The sequence below is a fragment of the Camarhynchus parvulus genome, chromosome 7 (genome assembly GCF_901933205.1).
Source record: "Camarhynchus parvulus chromosome 7, STF_HiC, whole genome shotgun sequence".
Classification (NCBI taxonomy): Eukaryota; Metazoa; Chordata; class Aves; order Passeriformes; family Thraupidae; genus Camarhynchus; species Camarhynchus parvulus.
In genome coordinates, this window is record NC_044577.1 from 35775379 (window position 1) to 35787686 (window position 12308).

Sequence of the window (12308 nt, forward strand, 5' to 3'; positions counted from 1 at the left end):
TGGAGCAGGGATCCTGCACAAGGGGGGAGTTTTCCTCTGCAGCTCCAGGGCTGCTGCAGATGGGCCTGGGCTCCTCTGGCAATGCAGGGCAGCAGAAAGCTGCTCCTCTGGCAATGCAGGGAGCAGAAAGCTGCTCCTCTGGCAATGCAGGGGAGGAGAAAGCTGCTCCTCTGGGAATGCAGGGCAGCAGAAAGCTGCTCCTCTGGCAATGCAGGGGAGGAGAAAGCTGCTCCTCTGGGAATGCAGGGCAGCAGAAAGCTGCTCCTCTGGCAATGCAGGGCAGCAGAAAGCTGCTCCTCTGGCAATGCAGGGGAGGAGAAAGCTGCTCCTCTGGGAATGCAGGGCAGCAGAAAGCTGCTCCTCTGGCAATGCAGGCAGGAGAAAGCTGCTCCTCTGGCAATGCAGGGGAGGAGAAAGCTGCTCCTCTGGGAATGCAGGGCAGCAGAAAGCTGCTCCTCTGGCAATGCAGGGCAGCAGAAAGCTGCTCCTCTGGGAATGCAGGGAGCAGAAAGCTGCTCCTCTGGGAATGCAGGGAGCAGAAAGCTGCTCCTCTGGGAATGCAGGGCAGCAGAAAGCTGCTCCTCTGGGAATGCAGGGGGCAAAGGCTGCTGTGCTGTCCCAAACCTCAGATTGTATCCAGGTAGGAATGCTTGGCTCCTCCCCTGGGCGGAGCATCTCCCAATGGGATGATGGAATTTTATCAGCCATGCAGGGACACTCAGTGGCCATGAACAGAAGATAATTAATAATTAATGACCCATGAACAGATCTCCTGGAGGGAGGATTGGTGTGGAAGAGATAAAGAAAACTGCCCAATGAACAGAAGATAACTGCCCCACCTCTAACAAAAGTAGAATACACACCCCGAGCCTAAGACAGACTTCTACCTCACCAAGGCCTTTTGCAGCATCACAGCTCCAAAACTCAGCTTTTTTTGTCTTTAGCTGGAGGTTTTTGTGTGGATCAGTTCAACTCAAAAGGCATCTTCAGTTCCAGTCAAAGCCGTTCCTTAGAAACAAATCTTGCTTTGTTTATGCTACAAAGCAATTGTGTAGGGGCTTACAAAGCAATCAGGACAAGTGGAATTAAAACCTCTGGCTCGTTGTTTTAATTGAAACCCTGTGATTATCTCAGCAGATGTAAGTGGGGTGCAGGAGTTCCTCACATGAGGGGTGGAGGGAGGCAAGGAGCTGGCCCCAATGGACATAGCCCATCATCGAGAGCACCACAGGAGACTGTCTAGAGCAAAGCTCAAAGTGCAGCAGCAATTCTAAAAACCCTAAAAGATCCCCAAGATAACTTGAAGCAAGACCATGAGAAGCAATGTAGGTGAGTATTCTAAGGAAACTTTGGAATTTTTGGTTTTTTTGGTAGTTCTGCCCTGCGGCAGCGAAATTCTAAGACAAAATATTTGAGGCAACATTAAAAAAGCAGACAGAAGATCAGGCATCTTCAACATTTTATGGTGCTGAAGTAGAAAAGTAAACAGTTCAGCAGTTCATGCCTTGGTGGAAGGTAGACAGTGCACCCAAACATGGACTTTTAGATAAGAGAACAATGAAAAAACTTTCCTGACCTCAGTTTAGGAGTTTGTATCCAGCCAGCATGTGAGGCACTGCATTTTAATGGGGAAAAAACCCACCATTTTGTGCTGCTGTGATTCAGATGGAGCATTAGTCATAACTGGGAGTAATGTATTTTGACATAATCAAACAATAGAACTCCAGTTCTCTGTTGGAAAATCTGCAGCACCATTCCTGCCCTGGATGGTGGTGGAGGAGCGAAGCGGAGCTGCCTGAGGTGGAGCCAGGCCTCTCCAGCACAACATCAAATCAAATGCTCTCATCCTTCTAGATTTTCCTGATCAAAATACAAGGTTACACCATGTCAACAACCAGCAGATGGGGAAAAGGAACGTCCTGGGAAGCTCAGAGAACACGCTTGGAAACGGAGCTATAAATACCAGGCTAATTCCATAGCTTTAAGATTTCTCCAAAGCTTTTTTAAATCCCTCCAGAAAAGGCTGAAGAGATCCCTAATCTGAAGTGGCCCAGTTGAAGGAAATGTGTGTGGTTTTATTTTTAAATGAAGTTACATCTACAGTGTAGTGTTGGGCATCTTAGTGAGTCACTGTACAATATTTGTTGGATCAAAATAAGGATTTTAAACACATTTTCATTCTTACCAGGACTTTTTTCTTCAGAGGAAATGTGGAATTCTGTCTGATCCCCTCTGAACTGATGTGTGCAGCATTCCCTCAGAATCAGTGATGGTCACAACTCATTTGGAATCCCTTTATTGAGATCTGTCCCTGATTAGGGAGAACTAATCACAAGAGCTCCCAAAAATTCCTTGGTGGAATTTTATGTCAATCTCTTCTTCCCTGTGAGGGTCGCGAGGCCCTGGCACAGAATTCCCAAAGAAGTTGTGGATTCCTCATCTCTGGAAGTGTCCAGGATAGTGAAAGGTGTCCCTGCCCATGGGTCCCTCCAACCATTCTGGGATTCTCCTTCCATTGGAATCTCTTCATTCCTTAAAAGTATCCCAGATTTTCTTGGTGTGTCTTTGCTTTTGGTGACATCACAGGCAGGAGGTGTTTTGCAATATTAGACCTACCCCTATAATTAAAAAAAATAATATTATAAAAATAATATTAAAAATTAAAATATTTATTCCTTATTTATTTTAAAATAAATGTTAATGTTCATTCATTAAATTTTAAGAAATAAATGTCATTTAAATTGGTATTAGCCAGAGGAATGCAAAGCAGAGCAAGCAGCCCGTGCCAGATTTAGAAATCAGGGCTCTTAAAGAACAGCTGAAAGGGTTGGGTTTGTTTATTGTAGGAAAAAAGGGAACACTGTAGGATGGGCAGAAAAAAGAGATAAGAGGGTTTTATCAAAGCAGTGGTGGGGGTTGCTCTGTAGATTAAAAAAAACCTCAACATCTAAAAAGCAAGTTCAGGTTGCACCATGTAATTTAGGAGAGATGGAAAGAGAAAACAAGCCAAGGGTTTTTTTGTTTAACCTCCTATCTGACTGCAAATATGGATGGAAAACTGGGATATTTTACCTATCACTGTCAGGAAACTTTAAAAAACACACAAGGAAGGAGCTTCCAGAGAAAATGTCAGGAATTTTGACCTTCCCCACTGGCCATGGGCTGAGCATTTTGCTCTCCCTCTTCATTCACATCCTCAGTTTAATTGTCACCTTAATTTTGGGATTCAATGTGTCTCATTTCCCTGCAAACCTTTTCCAGCCATGACAGCACCTTTCAGTTGAAGGTGTGCAGTAAAAATGAACCAAAGGACTTTTGTTTTCTTAAATAAAATGCTTTGAAAAGCTTTTGTTTCAGACAGAGGGAAATTTGGGTTCAGCAGCCTTTGGAAGTTGGAGTCCAGGAGCTGCTGCAGAGGAACATGAGAAATAAATACCTGCAGCACCAAAGTTAAATATGTTGGGATGAAGAGCTGTCTGAGTGCTTCTTTGCCCACATTTCCCCAATAATTCACTTTTTGGAGCAGAACATCCTCAATATCTGTGTTAGGCAATTTCAGAGCTGGTTTTGGGGCCCTGTCAGAGAATGAAGAACTGTTTGAGTTGTGAGTTGGGATATAGATTGTCCTTCAGCTGGGATGAGGCAGTGCCTTTTCCAGGCTCTTATCTTTTTTGGAGCTTTGTTCTCAACTCTTGGATGTGCTGCATCCTTAAAGGCCACATGGTTTTAATTTCTGGGTGCCTTACTCTCATTTTTCTTTTCCTTGCTTTGATGAGCTGGTGGAATTTTCTTACTCCTGACTGTGATTCACCCTTTTGTTTAGCTCCTTCTGAAGAGAACCAAACTTTTTCTGCCTGCTTTGGGGGCATTCCTCATGCAGGAAAATCAGATTTTTCAGAGCAAAGCCAGGGATTCCTGGCAGGGCAGAGCTGAGCATCACCAGCAGGTACCACCTTACTGAGCATTAAAAAGAAATGTATCATGTGTGGATAAATAACATAAATAAATATACATATAAAATATATGTATATATAAAAGAAATGTATCATGTTTGGATAAATAACATAAATCAATATACATATAAAATATATGTATATATAAAATAAAGGTATCATGTTTGGATAAATAACATAAATCAATATACATATAAAATATATGTACATATAAAATAAAGGTATCATGTTTGGATATATATAAAATATATGTATATATAAAATAAATGTATCATGTTTGGATAAATAACATAAATAAATATACATATAAAATATATGTATATATAAAATAAATGTATCATGTTTGGCAAATCCCCTCCAAGGAATGTTTCTGCTCTGAAGCAGGGAATGTTTTATCCTAAAATCAGCTGGTTCATTTCCCAGCAGCCAAGCTCCACTCCTCACTTGATTGGCCAAGGAAATTTATCCTTATTAAGGTGATGGTGTGAACACATCTGATCATTTTTATGCAAAAATTCATCCCCAAAATACACAGACACCAACTTTGAGGCACTTTGCTCCTTTTAGTGGGCTAAAAATACCTTGGCTTGCTTAAAAAGTAAATCTGACTGAAGGGCTTGGGGCAGCCAGACACTCCTGAAGCGCAAAATTTTATTTAAAAGTAGGCAACAATTTTGATCATTTGTGTTGCCAGAATTCAGATTAAATGGAGTAAGGCTGGTATTGTAAAAAGAAATCATCCACTGGCAGTTTCTTAAATATTAGATTCTTTTTTCCACGCTGTGATGTTTGATAGAAATGAAATGTGAACAAAACAAGAAGTGGAAATAGTTACTCCATCATTTATCCTAAGAAACCTTTCTAAGTGTTTATAAATATGAAGAAATAATTAAAGAGTCATTTAATATTGGAATCTTAATGCCCTTAGTGGGGTGTGTTGCTCACTATTGCTTATTTTTTGTTTTAACTGATTCTTTTCCAGCTTGGAGTGAACAAGATGAACAGAGCCACCTTCAATCTAATCCTTAGTGAGGAAAAAGGTCAGGATTTTGTCATTTTCATCTCAATCCCCTTGTCCTGCTCTTAATTAATACATTAAAAATCACTTTCTGTGGGCCTTACTGCTTGCAAAGGTTTTAAATACCAAAAAAAAAGGTGATGTTTTGATGGCGGGGTGAGCAAGAATATTTTTAAATCAAATGGAAGAATTCAGGAAAGAGCTGACTCAGAGCAGTGTGAGTAGAAAAAGGGGCTGGAGAAGGAAAGGTCATGTATACAAATCTTCATCAAGATTGATTTAAAAATTATTAAACTCATAACTAATAAATCTCTGCTACAGCAAGAAGGAAACATTTGGCATTTAAAAGAATTAAAATCACTTTAAAAAAAAAAAAAATCCTTGAACTTTTGCGTCCTTTTTTATTTTTTTTCTTAGAAAACAGAGAAAACTCTCTCAAATAAAATAGTGAGGCCAAATTCTCCAAATACTTCTACATTCAATTAGTAAGTAATTATCTGCTAATGGAGAGATTAATCAGATTTTCAGGGTCCAGAGGCAGTCCAGACTCTCCAATATTATTCCATTTATGCCAAATCAGGCAGGAGGGTTTGCACTAAGGTGTCTGAAGAGCTGATTTTTATTGTTGCCATATATTTTTTAATACCTTAAGTGTGTTTTCATCAGGGAATTCGCTGAGCAGAGCTACGTAATTCAATAAACAGTTGAAAAAGGGGCACTTGGAGAAAAAATTCCAAGGGTCTAAAAATAGTACAGTCACATGATTACTACTTTGGCACCAAAGCATAATTTATGGGTTTAATTTGCAATCTTGCTACAGTTCTGACATTCTCCCGCACAGGAACTCGGGCTGAATAATTCAAATTATTGAAATATTGCTCCATCCTCAACTTCAGGTGTCTGATACAAAGGAGGTTGATATTGTTTCTTGAGACCTCTGCATTGAAAATATGGGAGGATGGGTTTCATTTTTGCCATTTATTGCTTCAATTTTTGGCCTCAGAATTAATGGAGATTTGGGGCTATTCAAAAATTGTTATTCCAGTGCTTGGAGCCTTTTCCCAGATTTCCAGGAGTCTTGATTTTTTTTAATCTAATTGAATTTTCATGGTCATTTTTTGAAAGAGTTCTGTTCAAATGTATTTTTTCCTTTTGAATTCAGTCTTTATTTTCCCAAATTTCCATTTCCCTGGTAACCTCTTGAGTCAATAGTGTACAGCAGAGCTGAACACTTACAAATAGTTATTTCCTCCTCAATTTCTGCATCAGTTTATTAAATATTTTCTGAACATTCTCTATCAAAAATTCCTGAAATTCCTATAATCTTCATTATAAAAGCATTGCAAAACTATGCTGAATAATATCAGCTTTTTGCAAGGCTGAAACTTGACAATTGAAAGAAAATCCTTCATTTCTTTATCCAAATTCCCCTAAAGTAAAGTGGATGTGAAGTTTCTCCATTCTCATTAACATATTCCTGATAATATTCCATTTAATGATATTCTCTAGGAAAGGTTGGGATAACAGTGACATCATTCTTAGCTGATTTCTGGTGTACACCAAATATTAACTTTAATTTTGACAAAATCTGAGTGTTGCCATCGTGCTGACACAAAATAGGTCTGGGTCACATGCACAGTTCTGATCTATTCCCCTTGGAAAGAAAAAATTCCAGGTGGTGAAAAGCCTGAAGAGCATCCTGGCTGTCCTTCCATGGGGTAGACTTAATGAACATGTTATTAAATTATAAATAAATATTAATAAATCCATAGTGAACAGCCAGGGGTGAGCGTTAAAAACAAAATCCTTTTATTTCCTGCTTTTTTTTGGGCTTTTTTTTTGTGCAAAGCCTTTCAGAGGTCTCTGTATCTTTATCCAGTCTTTCATTGGAAGTGACAGCCTCAGTTGCTCCCAGCTTTGGGAATTGCACAGAAAAATGGATTAAAAGAAGATTTTAGTGAGGAGATTTTAGGGATTGGTGCTGTCCATGAAGGAATCCTGCTCCTTCCCAGCTCAGCCCATTGTCCATTGCCTTGGATGACTTTACTGGCACAATTAAATCCCCAAAATTCAAGATACTCTGATTTTTCCCTGGTGGGAAGGTATCAGATTTCTGTCTGATTACTGATATCAGATTTCTGTCTGATTACTGATATTGGATTTCTGATTACTGATATCAGATTTCTATCTGATCACTGATATCAGATTTCTATCTGATTGCTAATATCAGATTTCTGATTACTGATATCAGATTTCTGTCTGATTACTGATATCAGATTTCTATCTGATTGCTGATATCAGATTTCTGATTACTGATACCAGATTTCTATCTGATTGCCGATATCAGATTTCTGATTACTGATACCAGATTTCTATCTGATTACTGATATCAGATTTATATCTGATCACTGATATCAGATTTATATCTGATTACTGATATCAGATTTCTGATTGCTGATATCAGATTTCTATCTGATTTCTGTTATCAGATTTCTGTCTGATTGCTGATATCAGATTTATATCTGATCACTTAACAGCACCCTGATCCAAAATGCCCCAAGGGATTTATGTGACGTGTTCCTAAAGATCTCCTGGATTCCATGCAGATAAATCAGATTTTCTCTATGAAAATCATTTTCCTGTTGTTTTATAGTGTAGGGCTGAAGTGGCTGCTTTGGAGGCTTGGGAAAATGAATTTCCCACCCCTGTGCTGGGAGCTGGGGAATATCCAGGGGGCTCCTGGCTCTGGAGAACAGGGCCAGGAATTCCAGGGGCCCGGAATCCTTGTGGATTTTTTGTTATTTGTGGATATTTCTGGAGTTTGTTGTTTATGAATTCACCCAGATGGCTGCCAGGGAATCATCCAGGTTGGAAAAGGCCTCCAAAGCTGAGCCCAGCCTGTGGCCAGTCCCCACCTTGTCACCAGCCCAGAGCACTGAGTGCCACATCCAGCTGATCCTTGGGCACTTCCAGGGAATTATTTTATAGAGGGGTTAAATTCCAATCCTAAAAAAACTCCACAGCATCAAGTGTGGTATAAAATAAGAGACTATAAACCTTGTTATAGATAAAAACCTGCTTTAAAAGTTAGAAATAATATCAGAGCTGGTTGGGCTGTGAAGTGAGCTGGCACTGGGGCAGTTTAAAATGCTCATTTTAATGAAGTCATTCAGTGCAGAGCAATTCTCTGGTTGTGGTGAAACATCCTTAATACTCTGTATTTCCAAGTGAGATGGTGTTGGAGATATACCACAAGTATATCATGTTTATCATGAGTAAACCATGAGTAAATCCTGTGTAGGGCTGTGCCCTGGCCCTGGACACCAGCCCAAGGAAAAGAATCCTGAAGGATTCAAGGTTTCCTTCTTACTTCAGGCACTTTTGTTTGTTGACTCACTGGCCTAAAAATAGTCTTTCATAAAGTATTCACCACTGATCTAATTAGTCAGGAGAATGCTGCTTTTCAAACTGGGAAAGCATTCCCAAAAAATGATGCAGCATTTGTATCTAATTAGATGATTCAGGAGAATCCTGGCTAATTGCTTTGATAGACTTAAACAGATTAATAATGTGCAAGTGGTAACGAAATAAAAACTCCTTTTCACTGAGTGCTTTGAAAGTGATGCTTTTTAAGAAGCTAAAATTCCTTATTAGTTCTGAAACCCCAGGACTGTGATTTGAGAGCATTTCTCATTTTGGAGGTTTTTCAGTGCTAGAAAGGAAAAATCTCAAAAATGAGATTGTAATTTGTGTCTCTGAGCAGTGCTTGGTGTTTTTTCTAAATGTCTACATAGCTTTATATCCAAAATGTGGCCATTCCATAGGTGGGGACTGGGATTTGTGCCTCAGAGAGCCAGGCAGGGGTTATGGAGCTCCTTTGTGATCCATGCAATGGTTGGGCACTTCAAATTCATGTAAGAAAAAAGCAATGGAGCACCAAAAGTATTTGGAGGACAAGGGAGAGATTTAGATTATATTTCAAGATATATTCAATATATTGGTTACTCAGAGGGTTGGAGCAACCTGGGATGGTGGAAGGTGTCCCTGGGGGTGGCACAAAATGGGCTTTAAGATCTTTCCAACCCAAACCATTCCATGATTTGCAATATCAGCCTGTCAAAATTTGTCTTAATTGGCCCAACATCCACTTACTAATAAAATAAATATTATCAGTATCATGTGTAACAGATTGGAATCCAGACAATTAATATCTAATTTAAATTTCTTTTTACATCCTGTCGAGTTTTCTGTTTTTCCCACTTGACTCAAAAATTGTTAAAGTAAATATTAGCAGCTGAATGTGCAAAGAGGCTGCCTGAAATCCAACATTTCAAAAAAAGGGAGAGAGTCCCATTAAAAATTGAAACCACACTTGCAGCAGATGAAAATGAAGGAGAAATTTTCCGTGTGGGGAAGGGGACGAGGGGGCTAAAGGGGGAAGGAATTCTGTGTAGTTTTGCATAGTTGGACAGTGAAATCTTTTGAAGGATATCCTGATGAAACTGGACTGCAGAACAAATCTAAACATGATGTGCTGGCACGGGGCAGAAAGCAGTCGCTGCTTTGGATGTGGGAAGTTGTGGTGAGATAACAGGGCTTGTCTGGAGCTGCCAGGAGATTACTGAGGAGAGGGATTTATTCCATGGCTGATGGAAATCAGCCCTTTGGATTCCTTCCAGTGTCCAGGATCCTTTGGGTTTGGTCCAAAACCCAACTCCTTTGCATCCCAGTCCAAAATACTTCAGAGAGTGCTGGGATGGGGAAGGGGCAAGTGGTGCACTAGGAGGTGGGGTGGCTCTGCAGTCACTGAATCCCAGATCCCTGAGGGTGGAAAAGCCCTCCAGGGCCATGGAATCCAAGCTGTGCCCATCCCCACCCTGTCCCCAGCCCAGAGCCCTGAGTGCCACCTCCAGAATTCCTGGGACACCTCCAGGGATGGGCACTGCAAACCTCCCTGGGCAGCTCCTACCAAGGTTGGCCACCCTTGCCAGGAAGAATTTTTCCCCCAAAATGCAAAACTGGGACTTTAAGGACTTTCAGGGCTCCTTTTCTGTTGTTGGTGTGAGGGGTTTGGAGCTGTGGGGGAACACAAAATGTTCCCTGCCAGAAGGGGCTGGGCCAGGGACACCTCTGCTGCTGGGGGTTGGATTGATGGATATTCCCTTCTGGGAGAAGCCTTTGGGATTCTGGTGCTCAGGATCCCAGAAATGAGGTGGGAAAAGAGCTCCAAGGTCCCAAAGTCCCAGCTGTGCCCATCCCCACCCTGTCCCCAGAGCCCTGAGTGCCACCTCCAGAATTCCTGGGGCACCTCCAGGGATGGGCACTGCAAACCTCCCTGGGCAGCTCCAATCCCTGAGCCCCCTTTCCATGGGGAAATTCCTGCTGTGCCCACCCTGAGCTGCCCTGGGCCAGCCTGAGGCCGTTCCCTCTGCTCCTGTTGTTGTAAATCTCTGCTCCAGTAGAGCTTTGAGTCGTGTGGTGTTATTAAATTAATTAAATAACACCCAGGGACTTCCCATGTGTGGCTTATGATGGAATTTCACCATGGAAATTCTGGCCTGCTTTTGATGAAACCTCATCTGCTCCCTCCTTAGTCAGGATAAAACCACTCAAACCCCCAAATTTCTGAACTGAAAACCTGAGCAAGCCCTGAACTGCTGCCAAGAGCTCTCCAAATCCTATTGCTGTGTGGCAGCCCGAGAGATGAAAGGGTGGATTGTGACATGACAAGGTGTCCATGGGACATCCCGGGTGACCTTGGTGGGGCAGGAGCTCAGCAGGCCCCTGTCCCTTCCCCACCCTGGGCTGGCCAAGGATTGCATCCCTTGGGATGCTTGGGGATGTGGATCAGATCCCTGCAGAGCAGGGCCAGCCCACTCCAGCAGCCTCCATCCTGCAGAAAAACTGGAATCACACTCATTGAGGTTGGGAAAAGCCTCCCAAGATGGGAATAAATCACACAGACTGCATTTTCTGCATGGTGGAAAAGCCCATTCTTCATTCACATAACTCCTTTTTATACAGTTCTACTGACCTCAGGTGGGGCTCCAATTGGTCAGGTGCTTTACTGCCAATTTCTTTATTGGCAATTAACAAGTTGTTACTCTGTACTGATTGGTCACTCAAACTCCTGATGCAGGAAAAGTTGTTTGTGAGAGATAGTTTTCATTTTTCTATCTAAGGTGTAAAAGCAGTTTCTACAGGTGTAAGTTGATTTTAACCCAGGAATAAGCAAAACTAGTTTATATACAGGTGTTAGTTGATTTTAACCCAGGAATAAGCAAAACCAGTTGATATACAGGTGTAAGTTGATTTTAACCCAGGAATAAACAGAAACAGTTTATATACAGGTGTAAGTTGTTTTTCACCTAGCAATAAACAAAAGCAGTTTATACAGGTGTAAGTTGTTTTTGACCCAGCAATAATCAAAACCAGTTTATATACAGGTGTAAGTTGATTTTCACCCAGGAATAAACAGAAACAGTTTATATACAGGTGTAAGTTGGTTTTGACCCATCAATAATCAAAACCAGTTGATATACGGGTGTAAGTTGTTTTTTTTACCCAGCAATAAGCAAAACTAATTTATATACAGGTGTAAGTTGATTTTCACATAGGAATAAGCAACACTAGTTGATGTACAGGTGTAAGTTGATTTTCACCCAGCAATAGATGGTTGTGTTAAGGACCTGCTCACACCAGGATTGCTTTCACCTGGGAACCTGCAAAGTGCCAGCTTGCCCTCGAAGCAATGACAGGCCAGCTCCTGATAGAGCAGAGCAGGTTTGATTTTATAAAGCTTTTCTTTATGTTTTTTCTACCTTCCTGCAACATCCAACATTCCAACCTTTGGCCAATTTAGATTCCAGCCCCTCAGTGGAGGGGGTCTGGCCGACCAGCTCCTTATATCCAGAGCCTGCTTGGAAATGCCCTGGTGAGGGTGTGTTTTTTTTTTTTAATTTTGGAGCATTTGGAACTTTACATTTCTAAGCAGTACTTCTAAAGGGAATGTTCTGCATGAGGGTACTTAAGGGAATATTTTCCAGGACTATATTTATGCCTCTGTAGTCTTCCTTTAGTGGTCTTGAAGGAAGGAGCTGTTATTACTGTTAAATATAGATGTAATGTGGTGTTATTGCAGAAATGTCTTTATGTTCCATTTCTGACTTTAAAAAAACCCCTTTTCTTATTAAAGTCAGTCAGGTCTATAACATTTATTATGTTTTAACATGTTGGCATAATGTTAGTGTTGGGAATAAGGCAGGATTGACACCTGATTCCAAATAAACTCTCCTAATGATGTTGCTACAGCAGTCATGCATGCCATCCTATATTTG

The 12308-nt window shown here is 41.1% G+C and overlaps 1 protein-coding gene across 1 annotated transcript in view; it reads left to right on the forward strand.

Moving 5' to 3' along the window:
- The window catches only part of MBD5 (methyl-CpG binding domain protein 5), a 121775-nt gene that overhangs the window by 73596 nt on the left and 35871 nt on the right, over window positions 1-12308 (forward strand). Inside the window, 1 exon segment of the mRNA XM_030951798.1 lies at window positions 4936-4993. The gene's annotated coding sequence lies outside the window, so the exon portion shown is untranslated.